Genomic DNA, 7817 nt, shown 5'->3' with positions numbered 1-7817 from the left:
GAAAAATCTGTCATCCTTATTTTGTTCCTCTCTATTTAATGTCTTTTTCTCTGGCTGCATAAAATTAAATGGGATATATATTTCTAAATCATGGTTTATGAAACACAAAAATATATTCTTTGGTGAAAAAAATAGATCAAATAACACCAGGTTGACAAAATTAGGTTTGTCTGTAGGATATATATTTTTATATATATAAAATCTCATAGAGTAATGGCTCTCAAACTCTGGTCCCAGGACCACTTTGCATTCTCAAAGAGATTTCACTTATGGATTTATATGGATTTTATTTATCAATTTAACCATATTAGAATTTAAAACTGAGAAAAATTTTAAAGTATTATTTTAAAATAACAATAAGTCCATTTCATTCTATGTTAACACAAATAACATTTTTATGAGAAACACTACTTTCCAAAACAAAATATTTGAGAAAAGATGTTAGGAAATTTCTTTAATGTTTGGCTTAATAGAAAATAGGTGAATTATCCCATCTACTTCTGCATTCAATCTGTTGTATGTATGTATGTATGTATTGTTTTGGTTGAAGTTTATGAAGAAAAGCTGGCCTCACATAGATAAGTAGTTAGAAAATGAAGGAACATTTTAATATCTTTTTCAAATAATTGTGGATATTATTGATTGATACTAAACCAAATTTAACAGATAGTAGTTTCTCAAAGTTTGGTGGAAATGCAGAGTCTGAAACATACCAATGAACTTTTTGTACTCTGCTACATTAATATATATTGGTCTATCTTAGACTTTGAATCATTATTTATGCGTGATTTTATAACATGCATTGGTGTTTTGGAAAATAGTGGTTACAGAGTTATGTTGATCTTCTAATTGCTAATATAACATCATACATGTATCTTAAATCACATTCATAAATATTACCACTGACTTAACTCAAGTCTTTAATTATTGGAAAACTATCAGAGTCACAATGGCAGATATAAATATTTCAAAATTCTAACTTCCTTTTGAAAGAAGCTTTCAAACAAATTCAACAAATTCAGCCAGTTCTAGAAATTATAGGCTCACTTCATTCATTTTCAAAAAAGTGTCTAGATAACAAAGTCTGAATAATTATGTTTTGTCTGCTTGTCAATATTTTTTTAAAAGCTTTGAGATGTACACCTTAAAATGTTAAGGGTCAAGTATAAGGTGATGACTGGATATGTGTATATATTACAGAATGATTGCCACAGTAAGGTTAGTTACCATATCCATCACCTCACATTGTGTGTTTTGGTGAGAACATTTAAGGTCTGCTCTTAGCAACTTTCAAATATACAATACCGTATTGTTAACTACGGTCACATGCTGTATATTAATTCCCCAGAACATATTCATTTGACCACTGGAAGTTCGTACCCTTTGACCACCCTCACCCATTTCCCCTCCTCACTTCCCTACCATGCCTTGGTAACCACTAATCCACTCTGTTTCCACGTGTTCAGTTTCTTGGTTTGTTTGTTTTAGTTCCCACATATAGATCATAAGGTGTTTGCCTTTCTCACTGTAATTTATTTTATTGATATAATGCCCTCAATGTCCATCCATGCTGTCACAAATGGTGGGACTTTTCTTCTTTTTTATGGCTGAATAATAACCCATTGTGTATATATGTATGTATGTATATATAAAGTATTTATCCATTCACCCATTGATGGACACTTAGGTTGTTTAATTATCTTGGCTATTGCAATAATGCTGCAGTGAACATGGGGATGCAGATATCTTTAAAGACAATTATTTCATTTCCTTGAAATATATACCCAGAAGTGAAATTACTAGGTCATATAGTTATTCTTAATTTTTTGAGGAAACTACATACTGTTTTCCACAATAGCTGTGCTAATTTACATTCCTGCTAATAGTTCACAGGGTTTCCTTTTCTCCACATCCTTGCCAACACTTGTTATTTCTTTTCTTTTTTATGATAACCTCATTTGGTCTAACCTCATTGTGGTTTTGATTTGTATTTTCCTTATGATTAGTGATGTTGAGCATCTTTTAATGTACTTGTCGGCCATCTGTATGTCTTCTTTGGATAAATGTCTCTTCAGCTTCTGACCACTTTTTAATTGTATTGTTTGGGAGTTTTTTGCTGTTGCATAGTAGGAGTTCTTGATATATTTTGGATGCTTATCCTTTATCAGATATATGACTTGAAAATATTTTGTTCCATTTGGTAGGTTGCCTTTTCATTTTGTTGATGGTTTTCTTTGCTGTGCAGAAGTTTTTTAGTTTGATGTTTCCCACTTGTTTATTTTTTCCTTTGCTTTTGGTGTCAGAACTAAAAAGTCCTCATCGATAATACCTCTATCAAAGAGTTTACCACCTATATTTTCTTCAAGGAGTTTTATGGTTTTATGCCCTACATTCAAGTCTTTAGCCGATTTGGAGTAAGTTTTTGTATATGGTATAAGATAGTAGTCCAGTTTCTTTCTTTCTTTCTTTTTCTTTTCTTTTCTTTCTTTTTGCACATGCCTGTCCAGTTTTCACAACATGATTAAAGAGGCTGTCCTTTCCCCATTGTATTACCTCCTTTGTCATCAATTAATTTAACATTTATCTGTGCTTTTATTTCTGGGTTTTCTATCCCTTCACATTAATTGACATATTTATGCCAATACTGTACTCTTTTGATAGCTATAACTTTGTAATATAGTTTGAAAATCAGAGAGCATGATGCTTTCAGTTTTGTTTTTACTTGAGATTGATTTGGCTATTAACGGTCTTTTGTGATTCCATACAAATTTTAGAATTATTTGCTCTATTTCAGTGAAAAATGCCATTGAAATTTTAATAGAGATTGCATTGAATCTACAGTTGCTTTGGATAATAAGGACATTTTTAGCAATACTAATTCTTCAATCCATGGACACTGAATATCATTCCACTTATTTTTGTCTTCTTCAATTTCTTTCCCTAATGCTTTATAGTTTTCAGTGTTCAGGTCTTTCAATTCTTCAGTTAATTTTATTCCTAAGTGCCACTTGGATGAGTGCTGCGGGTCGCTGCTTGTTCCTGGTCCGGGCAACAACTGCACCGAGGGATGGAGCAGGTGGCGGGGAGAGTGGCACTCGGGGATCTGAGGGTTACTGTTCTGGGCCTGCTGAGATGGGTATGGGGACTCTGAATCCCACAGAGCCTGGCTCAGGGTTGTTACAGATGAGGGGGATAAATACAAGCATCACAAACACTTTGTTTGCCAGGAGAGGGGACATGGCACATCCCCCTAGTGGGGAAGACCCTGTGCCCCTTTGTTCAAAGACTTTTATTGAAAGGGTTATCAGTGGGGCTAGGTAACAGGAATGCACAGGTTGTCTCATTACATCAGTATGTTAATGTTTACAGAGAATAGATAATGTTTTGAAGAAAACAAATGGCAGGAACACCCCAGTTTACATGGGTCCTAGAAGAGATTAGTAAACTAGAGAGACGAATAAACATGAGAGTGTAGTAAACATAAGAGTGCCTAAGGATATAGGGTTAGGGTCTGTGAATAATGTACATTTCCTTCCCAGCATGAGCTGGCTATCATATTTTTTGAGGGAAAAACAAAACATACTTTAAAGAACTTACTTTTAGGCCTGATTTCCCCTGGGAACTGCCAAATCTAGTTTAGGGCTGTCTCCAGTATTGTTTTGAGCCTGAGCCAGGCGGGGAAAGGGAGCCACCAAGAGACAAGGAGACTTTTTTCAGATAGAATGAAGACTCTGGCCATGTCCAAGCTGAGCCGAGGGGTACGGACCTTTTTGCCCTTTCTCTGTGTTGCCCATGCCCTTGTCCGCTGCCCATACCGGCCGATGTCTGTCTTAGGTTGTTTTCTCCTCGTGAGAAAGCTTACCCATCATCGACAAGTGACCATCACAGGGCCAAGCAGGGTGATGTGGTGAGAGGGGGCGGGGAGGGGGGTAGGGGCTGCACCCCTGCCAGGAGGACAGGTTTCGTCTCCTCAGGGGCCTGTTTTCCCAAGGCCTCCTTGATTATTTCCAGCCTTAGAGGCCCTCTCGCCTGCCTGCAGGGTCACAGTTCCTGAAACCAGACAGGGCGTTTCCCAACACCTAGGTGGTTTATTCTTTTTTGATATAGTTGTAAATGAGATTGTTTTCTTAATTTCTCTTTCTGATGGTTTGTTGTTATAGAAAGACAACAGATTTTTGCATGTTGATTTTTTTTTCACCCTGCTAGTTAATTCATTTATTAGTTCTAACAATTTTTTGGTGAAGTCTTTAGGGTTTTCCTTATATAATATGTCATCTGTAATAAGGTTTACTTCTCCCTTTCCTACTTGGATGACTTTTATTTCTTTTTGTTCCCTAATTGCTCTGGCTAGAGCTTCAATGCTATTTTGAATAAAAGTGACAAGAGTTTGTGTCCTTGTCTTGTTCCTGATCTCAGAGGAGAATCTTTCAGTATGATATTATCTGTGGGATTGTCATATAAGGCCTTAATTATGTTGAGGTATGTTTCATCTACACCCACTTGTTTGAGAGTTTATCATGAAAAGATGTTGAATAATGTCAAATGTCAAATTTTTTTTGCCTCTATTACAATTATATGATTTTTATTCTTTGTTAATGTGGTATATTGCATTGATTGATTTGCTGATGTTGAAACATCCTTGCATTTTAAAAATAATTCCCACTTGATCATGGTGTATGAGCCTTTTAACTTATTGTTGAATATGGTATGCTAACATCTTTTCAGGATTTTTGCATCTCTGTTCATCAAGGTAGTTGGGGTGTAATTTTCTTGTGGAATCCTTGTCTGATTTTGGTATTAGGGTGATTTGGCATCAAAAAATAAATTCAGAAGTATTCTCCCCTCTTCTCTGTTTTTTTAAAAAACATTTGAGAAGGATTGGTATTAATTCTTAAAATGTTTGATAGAACTTACCAGTGAAGCTCTCTGGTCCTAGATTTTTGTTTTCTGGAAAGTTTTGTTATTGATTCATTCTCCTTAACTAATAATTGGTCTGTTTAGTTGTGGTGTTAATGTGAATTTCCCTGGGGGATTAGTGATATTGAGCAACTTTCATGTACCTGTTGTCCACTTGAATATATTCTTTGGAAAAATATCTATTCACGTTATTTGCCCATTTTTTTAATTGCCGATTTTTAAAATTGGATTTTTAAAAATTTTTTGCTGTTGACACCCATCATTCCTCCTGGTAAAAGTGGTGTTTCTGGAAAAAAGCAGCTAGTTTAGCACAAAAAAAAAAAAAAATATATATATATATATATATATATATATATATATATATATGCTTTTCATTTAGACAACCATCATTCATTAGTATAGAGAAGTGGCTTATGCTCTATTCCTATTTTATTGTACAGAATATTTAAAAGCTGTGTATGGAAAGGCCAAGGTAGTAGATCATCGGTTTTTATACTGCTTTATCAGGATCAAAGGAATTCTTAAGTGAAATTGCCCTTTTCTCACCCCACGCTTGAGTTTGCTGTGGGGAAAATGAAAATAATATATTCAGAAATTTATTATTTAATTTCATGTACCCTCTGAAATGGGTCTTGGGGACTCCTAGATTCCATGGATTATACTTTGAGGACTCCTGCTACATATTTAACATTTAGTGTGCCAGATGCTATACTTTGTAAAGTATATCTCAATTTGATCTCATGTGTCCCGTAAGATAAACATTATTATTCCCATTTTACTAATGTAGCAAATCAAGGTCAGAAAGGTTAAAGTTAAGTTTCTCTTTCAAATCTACACAGTTAGTAAATGACATGGGCAGAATTTGAATTCAGATTTTTCTCTATCCTAGATTTTTCTGGCTTTGTGTTCTTTACCATTATGCTACAACTAACTGTGCTACTATAGGGACAGTAATCTGAATGTCTGACAAATTTTTAACTTGATCCTTACTGAGATAAAGCTTTCTGGTGCTTTTATACCAGTCTCCATATTTCTCTCACATGTTTAAAAAAAAAGAACAAGAATAATGGGTATTGGTCCCCATGACAAAAAGTCCCCAAGCACAATTGTTGATTTTCCTCACTGAAGATACTGTTAAGAGAAACCCTTTTGTTTTTAAACCATAAGGCATATGAAGCTTAAGGGACCAAATTTAATTGAGAAATAAAACAAACTCTGAAAGTATCTTAAGCCATTAAGTAATTTCAAGTGAATGAGAACAGTTACTTCTATTTATGTCATGCAGAAATAATCATTCCTCAAAAAAAAAATTTATACAGTGTGTTTAAACATCTATTGACAAATGTTTGCTTAATAATATTTCTGTTGGTCTTTCACCCAAAGAGAATACACTTCAAAAGCTTTCTTCAATTTGTTCATTAACTATAATTTAGCTTTGCCTATCCTATCATATGTGAAAATGGGATTTTTAAAGGATATCACACAAAGCTTCTTAAAAATGTTAAGATAAACATTTTGAAATAATGTTTTTCTCATCTGATAATCATATCAGAAAAAATGAACTGTTTGATATTCTTGCTCAAAATTATGTGTCAGAAAGGGAGAAATGAATAATATCTTTCTCCTACAAATTCACAAGATTTTTCTTCATTAAATGTTTTGCAAAAAGTAAAGCTGAATAAAAGAAAGACAATGATTCTAAGACACCCTTAGCATAGGGAATTTAAAAATGAATTCTTTGGGTATAATCCCAGCAATGGAATTGCCAGTTATAAGGTAGTTCCATTTTTAGTTTTTTGAGGAAATTCCACACTGTTTTCCACAGTGGCTGCACCAGTCTGCTTTCCTATCAACAGCGCATAAGGGTTCCCTTATTTCCACAATGTTGCCAGCACTTGTTGTTTGTTGGTTTGTTAAATGATGGCCATTCTGACTGGTTTGAAGTGGTATCTCATTGTGATTTTACTTTGCATCTCTCTGGTGGCTAGTGATGCGGAGCATCCTTTCATGTGCCTCTGCGCCTTCTGTATGTCCTCTTTGGAGAAGTGTCTGTTCAGATCCTTTGCCCATTTTTTAAATTGGATTGTTTGTCTTCCTGGTGGGGAGCCATGTGAGTTCTTTATATATTTTGGAGATCAAACCCTTGTCTGAGGTATCATTGGCAAATATGTTTTCCTGTATGGTTGGTTCCCTTTCCATTTTGCTGATATTTTCTTTAGCCGTGCAGAAGCTTTTTAATTTGATGTAGTCCCTTTGTTTATTCTTTCCTTTATACCCCTTGCCCCAGGGGACATATCTGAAAATATTGCTGCATGGGTTACCTGAAATTTTCCTGTTCTATGTTCTTCTCTAGGAGTTTTATGGTGTCATGATTTATATTTAAGTCTCTTATCCATCTTGAGTTTATTTTTGTGTATGGTCTCAGTTGGTGGCCTAGTTTCATTTTTTTGCATGTCCCTGTCTAGATCTCCCAAAACTATTGAAGAGGCTACTTTTACTCCATTTGATGCTCCTGCCCCCTTTGTCACATGTTAATTGACCATAGAAACTTGGATTTATTTCTGGGCTCTCTATTCTGTTCCATTGATCTATATGTCTGTTCTTATGCCAGTACCAGACTGCTTTAATTACAGAGGTCTTGTAATATAGTTTGATATCGGGTATTGTGATCCCACCTACTTTGTTCTTCTTTCTCAAAATTGCTGAGGCTATTCAGGATCATTTATGATTCCATATATATATTTTTGAAATATTTGTTCTATAGATGTAAAATATGTCATTGGTATTTTTTCTTTTGGTGTGTTTATCACATATTTTTGGGGGGGTTTTACAAAATTTTTTATAACAGGCATATATTACTTTATAATGATGATAATAAATACTATTCCTTCATTCTCTAA

This window comes from Pteronotus mesoamericanus, unplaced genomic scaffold (genome assembly GCF_021234165.1).
Source record: "Pteronotus mesoamericanus isolate MK-2021 breed Mesoamerican mustached bat unplaced genomic scaffold, CSHL_Meso_final contig_182, whole genome shotgun sequence".
In the NCBI taxonomy this organism is placed as follows: domain Eukaryota; kingdom Metazoa; phylum Chordata; class Mammalia; order Chiroptera; family Mormoopidae; genus Pteronotus; species Pteronotus mesoamericanus.
Note: the sequence above shows the minus strand (reverse complement) of the source record.